General features: G+C 39.4%; 1 long non-coding RNA gene across 1 annotated transcript in view; it reads left to right on the top strand.

Annotated features, from left to right (window-relative positions):
• Positions 1–12,853, top strand: part of LOC122800101 — a 321,903-nt gene that overhangs the window by 295,564 nt on the left and 13,486 nt on the right. The window lies entirely within an intron of this gene.

The following is a 12,853-nucleotide window of genomic DNA, read 5'->3' as shown; positions in this document are numbered from 1 at the left end:
TCACTATATAAAACCTGATTTTATGGTATCATGAGGTAATTCTGAGGAAGTTTGCACACTTGAGCAAAATTAAATTTATCTTGGATTATTTGCTGTCTATCTGGTGGTTGCTGCTGATCCAGTCACTTTTTGAACACTTCGTTATTTGAGAAGAACGTTGGGTGCTTTGTGTTCTGGCTCATTTTGGTATTTATTAGTTGCTTCTGTGTTTGATTTACTTGGTATGGCGTCTGAGTCTTTTTGTGAGCCGGTTAGCGAGTTTCCTAACGCCACACCGGAACTATTGAAGTCCAACATGTCAGTTTCAGACATTCAGCCTGTACCTGTTGTCCAGTTAGCTGCTACCAAGTTTCCTGATGAACTGAATATTAACACTAGGTCTTTAGACTTATTGTTGAATAAGTTGGATTCTATGCTACTTAGGATAGAATCATTGGAGAAAGCACAAGGCTTTCAGTTTGCCCTGACTTCTAAGGGCAATGGACTATGCAACAGTGCCGCTACTTCTAATTGTGTCATCCTGAGCGGCAACAAGAATATTTCTAATAGCGATACAACAAGCAACGCCACTATTATTATTGCCGATGGTGGCGTTAAGAAGTCTTTAATAGCTGAACAGCTTTCTAACAATAATTTATCGGACGCTACCCATTTCTTGGACGTTAGCTTGGTTGATGCTAACCAAGTTAGGCAGAGGAGAATTCCAGCCGACGAGGAGCAGTTACAACTAAAATCACCCGTTTTTCCGTTGGACATGCATAATGCTTGTCCTGTGGGGCAAGTTAACACACTTGGTTTACAACATATGGATTTTAATTCTAATAACCGAAACTCTTCTGGAGGTCACCATGTAGAGGGGAACTTTCCCATTAGAAGGAACTGTCAGCAACTAACCAACACTGCTACACCAATTATGGAGTTTAACAGGGAGCAGCCTCCGGTGAGTTCCAACACCAGCAATGTTCCCAACTTTTTGAATTGGATTAATGTTAATCCTTCTTTTACTAATGAAACTGCTGTTACTGCTGCTCAGGGAAATAACACTGAGCCTGATATTTCCACTAACTTAAAATTACTGGACAGCATTTTACTTAAAATAAAAAAGCTGAAACTTGAAATAGCTTATTTTAATGAATGTTTAGCAAGAAGAATTGTGCCAAAGGGCTTGAGACACTTTCAGTACCCGACTGGTTTAATTGTAAACTCAGTTTTTCATCAAGAATTACTTTGTATGTTTGACAGGCACGGGTTTGAATTGCTGAACATGATGATTAAACATTACGCATTACAAATTGAAGAGCTTAAAGGTGAAGCCACTGTATTGGACAATACTATTAAATCTGATTTACTGTTTGATAGTTATAGATTTGATTACATTAAATTGTTTAAGAATATTGATGAACATCTTGTAAAATTAAAAACTATCAAATTTAAGAAACTCGACAGGGATTCTAAGGCTTATAAGGAAGGGGTTGCGTACCCTAAACCCCCTTTAGGTCAGATATGGAGGGGTAATTCTGTACCCCACACTAACAGTTCTATTCTTAATCAACCCAATGATGCTAATGTTTCTGTTGGTATTCCTTGTCAAAACACCAACTTGGGTGACAATCGGAATGATGTGCATGTTTGTGAAAGACTCCAGAATAGGAATAATTGTAATTACAACAATAATCCCCAGGACAGTTTTTTAGGAGCAAGACCCAAAGTCCAACGTCAATGGCAGAATCGACCCAATCAAAGGAGGAACAACCGTTAGTACTTTCTGCCGTTCAGGTTTGCAATTATGACAGTGCACCTTCCGATAGTGTCCCTGATCCAGCACCTTCAACGGTGTCAGAGGGAGCTGATTCAAGTTTTGAGAACCTACAACATGAGCCCATTATTAGCACTAATTCATTGGGTGATTTTAAAGTGTACAATTTTTCTAACACTGACATTTCTATGGATATGGCAGACCTAATGGCGAAGGGTCTTACATATGTTCCCCACCACCAAGTGGATCATGTCAAAGCGATCATAGATGTTAAAATTTTCACTAGGAAATTGAATTTTAAGTTAATGATGGGAGGGGGAGCTTATTTGAACTGTAACAATCAGTTACATATTTCTAGTACTTTCAATCCCCCACTCCACCCTCTCTTGTCTATTTTTGAACAGATGTGTGAATTAGATATTAGGAGCCATATTAAGAATTGTAAAAACTCCATTCCACGTAACAACTTGGAAGAAATTGAGAGTATTCGGACTCTCCGTACGAATAATTTACGTATCTGTAAACCTGACAAGGGTGGGGGGGTGGTTATTTTTGAAAACAACGACTATTTTGATCGTATGACGTTGTTACTTGACACTCCATCTTATACATTGAGTTCTAAGAATGAGATTAATAAAGCTTACAGAATAATTAAGGACCACATTGATGAGATGTATTTAGAAGGTAGGATTAACCAAGATCTGTTCAACTACATGTCTACCTCATATCCTAGGATTCCGTATTTTTTTGGGATACCGAAAATACATAAAAATGTAACTAATCCTCCTATGCGTCCACTGATTGATAGCCGCGGATCGCCAACCTACGCTTGTGCAAAGGTAGTGGACCACATTTTGCAGAAGTACATCCCATTGGAGACACAGATTTGCAAAGACTCGTGGACTTTCCTTTCTAAAATCAATGAATTGAGTTACGAAGACCACTATAACTTCCTTACAGTAGATGTAAAGGATTTATACACCTGCATCCCTCAGGAAATAGCAATTGAGTGGGTGGGTGAAAGGTTAAGGTCCAGAGGAGCTAGTAGTCAAGACATTTCATTAGTTTCCGAACTTCTTGATCTAACATTATCTAAGAACTTTTTCATGTTTGGTGAAAACTACTATTTGCAGACAGTCGGAGTTGGTATGGGTTCACCATATGGCGCCAGTGTGGCCAATTTAGTCATGGCCCACTGGGAACATCAAGTTATTTTCAATCACCCTTCTTTCTTAGATCACTTGGTGTACTATACTCGGTACCTTGACAACATTTTCATTTTATTTAATGGAAATAAAGTACAAGCAGATTCCTTTATTGATTTTCTGAACAACTCTACTGATTTTCTGGTGTTCACCTCGACCTTTTAGTAGCAATCAGATAGCCTATCTTGACATCTTGTTAACTAAGGATGTGAATGCTTCCTGTTTTACATCAAGGATACACAGGAAACCGACACATTCCAACACTTTATTGCATTTCACCAGCTGTCATCCCTTTACACAGAAACGTGCTGTAGTGAAAGGTCAGTTGGTTAGAGCTGCCAGAATCATCAGTAGGGATGAAGAATTTGACGAGGAATGTAGCACACTTAAAAGGATGTTCCTTAGTAGAGGTTATCCTACTCGTCTCATTGAGGAACTCATAGGTGAGATCTCAACGAAAAGGAGCCACAACATCTACGTACCACTATTACAAGTGAGGGAAAGAGGTAGTGTGATGCCACCTACCACCCTTTTGGATAGCCAGAATCATGGGGACATAAACAGGGTAGATGTGGTGGATCTCCCTAGGTTCACCACTACGTTTGCAGTGGATAGCGCTATTTTGTGGTCCATCGTTAAGAAAAACTGGCATCTGTTCACAGTAGATTCAGTGGTAGCACTGAAATTGGGATCCACCCCTTTAGTGACATACAAGAAAGGTAGGAACCTCAAATCTTGGTTTGAGATGAAACCACTTCCAGCTAGAAGTCCAGGGATGTTCAAATGCCACAATTGCAATCATTGCAAATTTATTATAGAATCCAACAGGTTTACAGTCAGTAAGCATGAATTTAAACTCAAGCATAGATTAACTTGTAATTCGAAGATGCTTGTATATTTAGCGCAATGTCAGAACTGTCCAGCCCATTATGTGGGGAAAACTGAACGAAGGTTCAGAGAGCAATTCTAGACCAGTACGCCATTAGGAAGCTAAAGGTCACCAATGCACTTGCCAAACATATTTTAGATTACCCCACTCATCAATTCAAATTTATTGGGATTGACCAAGAGCTTTGTGACACTAGAGGGGGCCCTTCTGCGTTAAAATTGTTATCTCTTGAACTTCAGTGGCAGATCAGGTTGGAATCCTACCATTCCCCTGGTCTAAATGAAGCATGCTCTATTGCTTGTCTTTTAAGTATTTCTAGCCTTAAAAGATAGAATTTAGTTCTCAACAGTTGCTTGTGCATACTGAAGATGTGTTACTTATAATGGTTTCAGCTTTATGCTTATGGTTTTTATTTCAAAATACTATGTGTATGAATCATTTTTTTATTTGTTAACATTTTTATTTCACACACATATCATCCTAACTTTATGGTTATTCCCTATGTATGGTTTTTTGGTAAAGTGTAGGATGTTTTATATATTGTAATACCTTTCATTTTTTAGTATGTAAAAGCAGGTATTTTCCTGTATGTTTTAAGGTTCTGTATTTTTAAATGTTAAGTGTTTATCACTGTGGTGATTAATTTGTATTGAACCAATTAAGATCACTGTATAAAACCTGATTTTATGGTATCGTGAGGTAATTCTGAGGAAGTTTGCACACTTGAGCAAACGAAAAGCGCTTTAATTAAATTTATCTTGGATTATTTGCTGTCTATCTGGTGGTTGCTGCTGATCCAGTCACTTTTTGAACACTTCGTTATTTCAGAAGAACGTTGGGTGCTTTGTGTTCTGGCTCATTTTGGTATCAATGGAGGACAAAGCCACTGCCTCAGGGTATCATGTAGCATAATCCACTACCACCAGGATATACGTTTTCCTTAAGGAACTTGGGGTACTCAGAGGACCCACAGTATCCATAGCTACCCTCTGAAATGGCTCCTCAATCACAGGCAAAGGCATCAAAGAAGCTTTCACCGTGTCTCCTGCCTTGCCTACCTTTTGGCACTGTTCCCAGGTCCTACAGTACCCTGTTACATCTCTGGAAATTCCAGGCCAATAGACGTTCTGCATAATATGCCTCTTTGTACGTTTTATCCCCATATGACCTGCAAAGGGAATATCATGGGCTATAGCTAGAAGTGCCAGAAAGTAGGCTCTAGGCACTACCAACTGCTGTACTCTCTCACCTTCTAGCCCTCCCTCAGGGGTCCACTCTCTGTATAGTAACCCTTTGTCCCAGTATACAGATTCCCCCTTTCCTTGAGAATCAGGTGCCTCCCTAGCTACCTGCCTCAAACTTTGCAATGTAGGGTCTGAGAGTTAAGCCTGTCTCAACTCTCTACTTGTAACCCTTCCCAGATCTCCTTCCACAGGAAGTCTGGCATCCTCTGACAGTTGTGCCTCACTGTTAGCCTGGGTACTACTACTCACCTCTACCTTTGCAGTCACTCTGTCTAAGGGAACATCAGTACCCATAAGCAGCTGTGGCTCACCTTCAGTCTCACTGCTACGGCATAGCTCAATCCCTGAAGTAACCACCTCACCAGTCCTGGCTGCAAGTATGCGGTCTGTCTGGGTCTCCCTCAGGCTACCAGACCCACATAGGTTCATAGGTTCATACTAGGCTATCTGCCCGAGGGCATTTATAATAGTTTACGCCACCCCTTTAGTTTGGAGAAACTATGCCCATTATTTTGCTGTGCCTCTGTCGAGCAGTGACACTGAGGTAACCCCTGGGGTGTATCTGCGATCTCCCATCCATTGGTCAAGATTCCTCTTGAACAAGGCCAGCAAGGTGCTCTGCCTCACATAAACTGGGATTTTGTTCCACAGCATAGGAGTCTTTGGGTGATGAATCTATCCCTCCAGCACGTCCTATTAATAACCATGTCGAGGTTTAAGTCTCCGCCCTTGTGGCTCTGAGGATCTAGATTTTTTGAGATGAAGCATGTTCATCAAATCTGGGTTTGACGTGGCCTTGTATGTCAGGCATAGGTCACCTCTGAGCAAGCGGTAAGCAACTGAATATAACTGGAGTTCTTTCAGTCGGGCAGCATAAGACAGATTTTGAGACCCTTTATCCTTTTGGTGAGGAACTTTTGTGGCCTCTCCAGCTGCTGCAAGTGTCGGGTCAGATACATTCCGAATGGGGCATTGTACTCGATCATTGGTCTGATGAGTGATGAGTATAGGGAGACTATGACTTCCCTTGATCTAGATGTGAATCCCTCATGATAAGGTGGGCAATGTAGAAGGTCTTCCTAACTACTTTAGCAATATGAGTGTCGAATGAAAGGCTACTGTCAACCTGGGTTCCCAGGTCCCTGATAACTTCTTCTGTGATCAGGGGATTGCCACCTATATGGTAGCTAGGGGTAACCTTATTTTTCCCGAAGGGTATGACTATGCATTTCTTGGCATTTAACTTTAGGCCATGGCTCTGGCACCAGTTATCTGTTTCTGTGAGACCCTTCTGAAGGATATATGTGTCGGATGTGTTTTCAACCAGTTTGCAGTCATCTGCAAACTTTGTCAGCCATAACCCTCCTGTGTTTGCTTGTACTTCAGAAAAGTAGATGCCAAACAAGAGTGGGCCCATGCTTGTCTCTTAGCCTGACTGCGTGTAACTGCACAAGCACAGGGTACTGCACTATCAAAATCATTCCCTATCAGGACATCTGCAGGTATATCCTCAAACACACCTACTTGCTGGCTTCCTTTTCCACCCTCCCAGTCAAGGTGAACCCTAGCCAAAGGTATATGGAATGGGATTCCTCCTAAAGCCCTGACTGGAGTAGACTGCCCAGGCAAGTAGTGCTCCTCTATAACTATTGCAGGCTTTACAATGGTTATATCAAAGGCTGTGTCTCTCTTGGCAATGGCCTCTTTGCCATTCACTACAATAGGGTATAGCCTCTGGTGGTACTTTGGTACCCTTGTTGTCCCAAGACAACATACTATTGGCATTTTGTCTTTCCCACTTACTGGCTCCCTCAACTTTGGTTCCCCACCTTGCCTCCATGTACACCTGTATGCCACATGGCCCCACTGGTTGCATTTAGAACATTTAACCCTAGCTCCTGGATGTGTACCTGGACTAGTGGCTTCCCCTGCTACTAGCAGATTCTGTTGTGGCAGTCTGTGCTGCCCACCATGGGTTCCTTTAGACCCATGAGCAGTACTGGGGGTCCCCTTCCTATGCAGAGTTGCCCTGCTGGCAAGGTATAGGTCTCCCTTTTTCCCCAACTCATCTGAAGTAGCACATTGTCTATCAGCTAGCCAGATCCTCATGTCCTCAGACAAAGTGCTAAGGGCTTGTTCCCTCATCAAAAGTTCTGCCAGCCTTCAAAAGTGGTGACCTGACATCCACTCACCCACCTATGAAAATAACTGCTCAGTTCAGCAACATATTCACACACACTTTCATTTGCCTTGTGTCTATGCTCACAAAACTTTTTCCTATACTTTTCGGGTGTTAGCCTAAAACATTGTAAAAGACATTTGTTTACCACAGTATAATCAAAACAGATGGCATCAGGCATTTTTGACAAAAAAGTTACAGCTTTCCCATGGTGTAAGGGGGTCAGGAACTGTACCCAGAGTCTTTGGTCAACACTATACTGTTTGTATACCCTCTCAAACATATGAATAAAACTATCAAAATTATCCCCCTATTTAAATTGCGGAAGAAATTTACTGACCTGTTGTGCTCCTGAGGTCTAGTTACTCCCTTCCCCATTACCTTCATGACTCTGGTGAAGAGTCAGCATTTCTCTCTCATGCCTCCTCTGACGCTGCTTTTCTTTGGCTTCTATCTCCACACGCCTGGCCTCCAACTCAAGTCTCTTTGCTCCAGCTGGATTTTTAGGTCCACTGCAGAAAGGTTGAGCTGTACATTCTCCGAGGATATTGTATCTCCACTGCCAGTCTGATTGTCCTCTTGGATGCTGTATTCTGATGCAGCTGTAACCAAGGCTGCAATCAGGTCTGCCTTAGTCAGGTTTCCATGCACCAGTCCCCTAGCCTGGCACATCTCCACCAGCTAGCTCCTTGTCAGGTTTCCATACTCCTCTGCTGACATGCTGCCTGCTCACCCTGACTAACTAAGCTAACAAAAGAAATAAAACAAATGTGATCTGAACTCTGAGTATTCACTGCATGGCTGTTTTAGAGTACAAAGCACCTTCAGAGATCACTATACATAAGCTACAGGATTCACTCTACCCACACCACTACAAGCCAGTTAGTATTTGCCAACTAATTAATATGTGATGTGGATATCCCACCACTGCCAAACACAAATGTGATGCCCGTGCCCTGGCCCAGCAATCAAGGAGCCTCAATCCTCACCACTAACACCAGAGAGGGCATCTCATATAGGAGAAAGGATAACAAATACACACAATAAAGTGCAATTTCCCATAAGAGCACACAGAGATCACAGTCAGTCTGGGGCTGGTTGCTCCCTTGCTCTCCAGATCCCCAATAAGACTCCCCACTGGCACAGCTATAGGGTCCAGACCTCAGCCTAGCTGGCAAGCTAACCTCCAGTACCCTCTCTGTCCAACCAGTGCTTCATGTCCCTGCCCAATTAGCTGACACACATATACTTTGAGATAAGTATTTATACAAATTCACAGACACTCCTGGGAGAGGGTGGCACAGATTCTCCAGCAGTGCACCTATGCCCAGACTATAAGGTAGTAATTCCTGCCACCACCAGCTAATAATTATCAGCTACCCAAAGGCCCTTAAAAGGTGTCCAATTATTACTGTGCAATATTATCCAATTGGTAAGTGTGACTAAACAGTCTTAAGGCTTATTAGAGTGGCTTTGTACAATAAACTCTACAAATATGCAATGTACTCTGGAGCTTAACTTATTTCTACATAAACCAGCCACAGTTGAAAAGGGTTAAAATATTTAATAATAAATACTAAAAACACAAGACAATACTACTACACCACAATGCTATTCAAGAGTTCAGAGATCACACAGAAACTTAAAATAATTCAGTTGTACTGTTCTGACATAACAGGAAAAACACTTAGTCTAATCTTTTCTAATTCCTAGCTATTGCTACAAGAAAACATACTTCTAAAGTAACTTACTTACATAGAGCATAAGGCAGTGCTGAGTTGGATAGACAAAAATGCTTAATAATCTCTGGTTCTCACTGTTTAAATTGCTATTGCAGTACTAATAAGCATTACATCATCTTTTACATTTTCCTGGTGTTCCCAGGCTGACAGATTAACTACATTTACATTCTTAACAACTCCCTTTTGTCATCTTGCAGCTGGTTAGAAACAGAGCAATAAAAATACATTTGCATGTTTAACTCTAGCAATTTAACTCTTAGTTAAAACAATAGAAAGAATGTGCTAGTCCAGACAGACTGACTCCAAGCTCTAGAGATCAAAGGATAGATTTGAAATAATTTTAACTTCAAAAGAAAGATTTGAAATGCTTGACTTAGTTTTCTTTACAGCAGATGGCAATGTTGCTACAATCTTGAAGTTCAACATTTTACAGTATTTTCTTTCATTTAAGAAACAAGCCTGTATTTTACATTTATATTTACAAATGCCAGAATTATGTATCAAATTCTATTTAGGTAGGCTGGCAGCCTTCACCCATCTCTACCCGTCTTCACAGCTTATTTAATGAGTATGTTAAAACTCTGGGCATTCCAAATTTGAAATGTAATATTTATTATTTAAATGTGTTGTGTATATATATATATATATATATATATATATATATATATATATATATATATATATATATATATATATATGTATGTGTATATGTATATATATGTGTGTGTGTGTGTATTGATATATATATATATATATATATATATATATATATATATATATATATATATATATATATATATATATATATATATATATACAAACACACACACATGATCCCGCTGCCCAGAATATCAACATTCAAAATCTTAAGACGAAAGTCATGAAACCGCAGAAACTCGAACGTCAGATTTTTATTAGAGTAGACAAACACTTGCACAAGATGCCCTTTTCTCCACTGTAGTGCAATCCTGGAGTTGGTATATATAGTTATGGGGATGTGAGGAGTATAGCCCCCCCACCTAGGTGGGTTTTAATTACCTCGGCATGAGTATATATATATATATATATATATATATATATATATATATATATATATATGGGTCACTGTCAGTTGATTGAGTTTTCAGAAACTCATACTCCATATGGTCGAGACCATATGATCGAATTTTTGAAAACTCAAAACTTTTGAATGGAGATCGCAGTACAGCGAGGATCAGGAAGTTTACCCTTTTCCTCAATGTAGTGCAATCTAAGAGTTGGTATATATAATTTGTAGTGGGTGTGGTGGTACAGGGGGGGCTTAGCCCCCTACAAAAAAGTAAAAAAGGTAGATTTTTGTGTGTTTTTTTTTCTTTGATGTTCGAGTTTTCTGAAACTCGATCATATGGACTCTGATATTTTTTTTGAGTTTCTGAAAATCGATCATCTAACAACATATATATATATATATATATATATATATATATATATGTGTGTGTGTGTGTGTATAAAACTTTTTTTTATTTTAATTAGGTTTATCACAACACAGTAATTTATTTTGACATTGAATAAGTGTGAGCACGTAATTAGTTGAGTGTATTCAACACGTGACTACACTAGGTTTCATATATGTACAAGTACTTGTTGAATACCGGTTTTGTTGAACTCTATACTTAGGAAAGACAAGAAGAAAGCACTCAACCAGCTGTATATACAATAAGCTATTTTCTTTTGTGGAATGTGTTCACGTGTGGTAGTTTTGAATATGAGTAACACACCACATGGACTCCTTTTGTGGTGTTTTGAGTGATTATTGGTTTTATTTATACCAGAAATTTCCATCTGACTTCCATAAATCAAATGTATGTATGGTTTTGTAAACAGTTACATAAAATGTTGTTTAGATCGATAACGCTTTTTTAAAGACTGTATTTTAATCTGTTTATGCTATAAATGCCAAACTATTTATTTTTATGTAACTGTTTTGTACTTTTATTGCTTATTATTCACATTCTTTTCATACAGACCAAGTAGCTGTTGCAGTGTAGTCTCTAGTGGTAACCCCATCCTCTGACAGACCACTGATCCTCAGCCACTGTGCCCGTATTGCAGTGCTTGATTCAGTATTCCATCTATCACTTGTAGATTCACTATTGCCTGTGCTCCTTACACTGTTAATGCCATCCTCGGGCTGGCTTGTACTCATACAGTGTAGTAGTCCATACACCCACGTTCACTCCCATAATCATTTTCCTAATTCCCAAGATGAGCAGTCCGATTCTTCCTGTTCTTTTATGTAGGATACTAATCGACTGTGTCTTTTCCTGTTACTCCTCTTAGCATCATTTCCCTAAGTGTTTCCTCTTCTTCTTAGCTTACCCTTCTACATTATCATCTGTTAGATAGTTGCTGGATGCATCTCCATATACCCCCTCATTTTGTTTTAGATTCCATTTGAATACAATTTGTCCCTGTCTGTTTGATGCTGTTTCTCCTACCCTCCTTTGTAGATTGCTATTACCCTCCACCACACCAGCCACTGTCTTCTGGAGCTTTTTCATCTACATCTGTATTTCTTCCTTCATCTTACTGTCTGCAACATAAAACTGACACCTTTGTCCAGATGTTAGAACAGGCTACTACCGTACACATTGTATCCCTCTCCCAGCCTAGCTGGAGCTACCATCTCACTCTGGTTATTCTTTTACCTCTTAGCATGTCATTGAGACCTTCTCATTCTGATATTTGATGTTATTCATGAAATCTGCAATGGTACTTCCTGTTATTCCAAGTCCAGTAATCACAGTATTTGGTAATCAACCATTTAGGTCAAGAACCTTTCCCTGTCATTCTTGTTATCAGCAAATCCCTGTTTAAGTCTAAAAAAATCACTTGGGAATGAGATAAACCAAAAATAGAAACTACATGTTTGCCCTGTGTTCCACTAACTCTCTTTTTCATGTCTTATAGGTAAATACTACACTAGTTACCCTTGTGGGCCACTTTAAGCCTACCCTATTTCACTTTAAAAAGTGAGAATCAAACATTGTACCTTCTGTTTGTAAACTAAGCACCTTAACCATTATGCCAGGCCTTTAACTCATATATATTTTTTTGTTGTTGAAACAAGTTGCTTTTAAAGTGTCCCCTTATCATTGTCAGCTCAAATTCCTCCATTTTACTACCCCTTATTGTCCATAAATAACAAACCTTAAAGCCAAACTATCATAAAAGTAGTGCAAACAACTTTAACATGGTAGGAAATCACACTGCTTTATGTAAATTATCATTCAGCAAAAATTATACCAGTCAGGAATGCTTATGTTTGGAACTGTATAACACCCTTAGAAAAAGAGCAGAAATCCATGTCACCTTTTGCATTGAAAGCACTTGATTTAAATGTGTAATTTAACTTGTTATTAATGTAATTATTTAAGAATTCTAACTCACCTAACCAAAACAAAAAGAAAAGTAATTCAGTCCTTTTAAAAGGAAGTGAAAAACTATATTCCCATTGCACCTATTCACATTCTTTCCCTGTCGCTGACCCAAATTTTGTCTGATCGACCTGTCCCATGCTAATTAGGTGAATCACAGATGAAATACAAGAGGGAGACGTGTTGCCTGCTCAACAAGTGGAGGCCATCCTCCTTTAATGTGGAAGGACAGGAAAATCTGCACTGCAATCTAAATTATTAACTGAGGCACTGTAAAATTTAGGAATAAGTTTTGCAATCTGCTATTAATAATGTTTAAAGGAAGTGCTCAGAAGTCTAACAAAATCAGTACTTAAGGAGATGAAGATAGAAGGGGAGGGGATAAGCCTACCTGAACAAGATGTGGAATATTCCTCAATATG

This window comes from Protopterus annectens, chromosome 1.part0 (assembly GCF_019279795.1).
Source record: "Protopterus annectens isolate FY-2018-M chromosome 1.part0, PAN1.0, whole genome shotgun sequence".
Classification (NCBI taxonomy): Eukaryota; Metazoa; Chordata; order Ceratodontiformes; family Protopteridae; genus Protopterus; species Protopterus annectens.
Note: the sequence above shows the minus strand (reverse complement) of the source record. Positions and strands in the feature narration are given on the sequence as shown.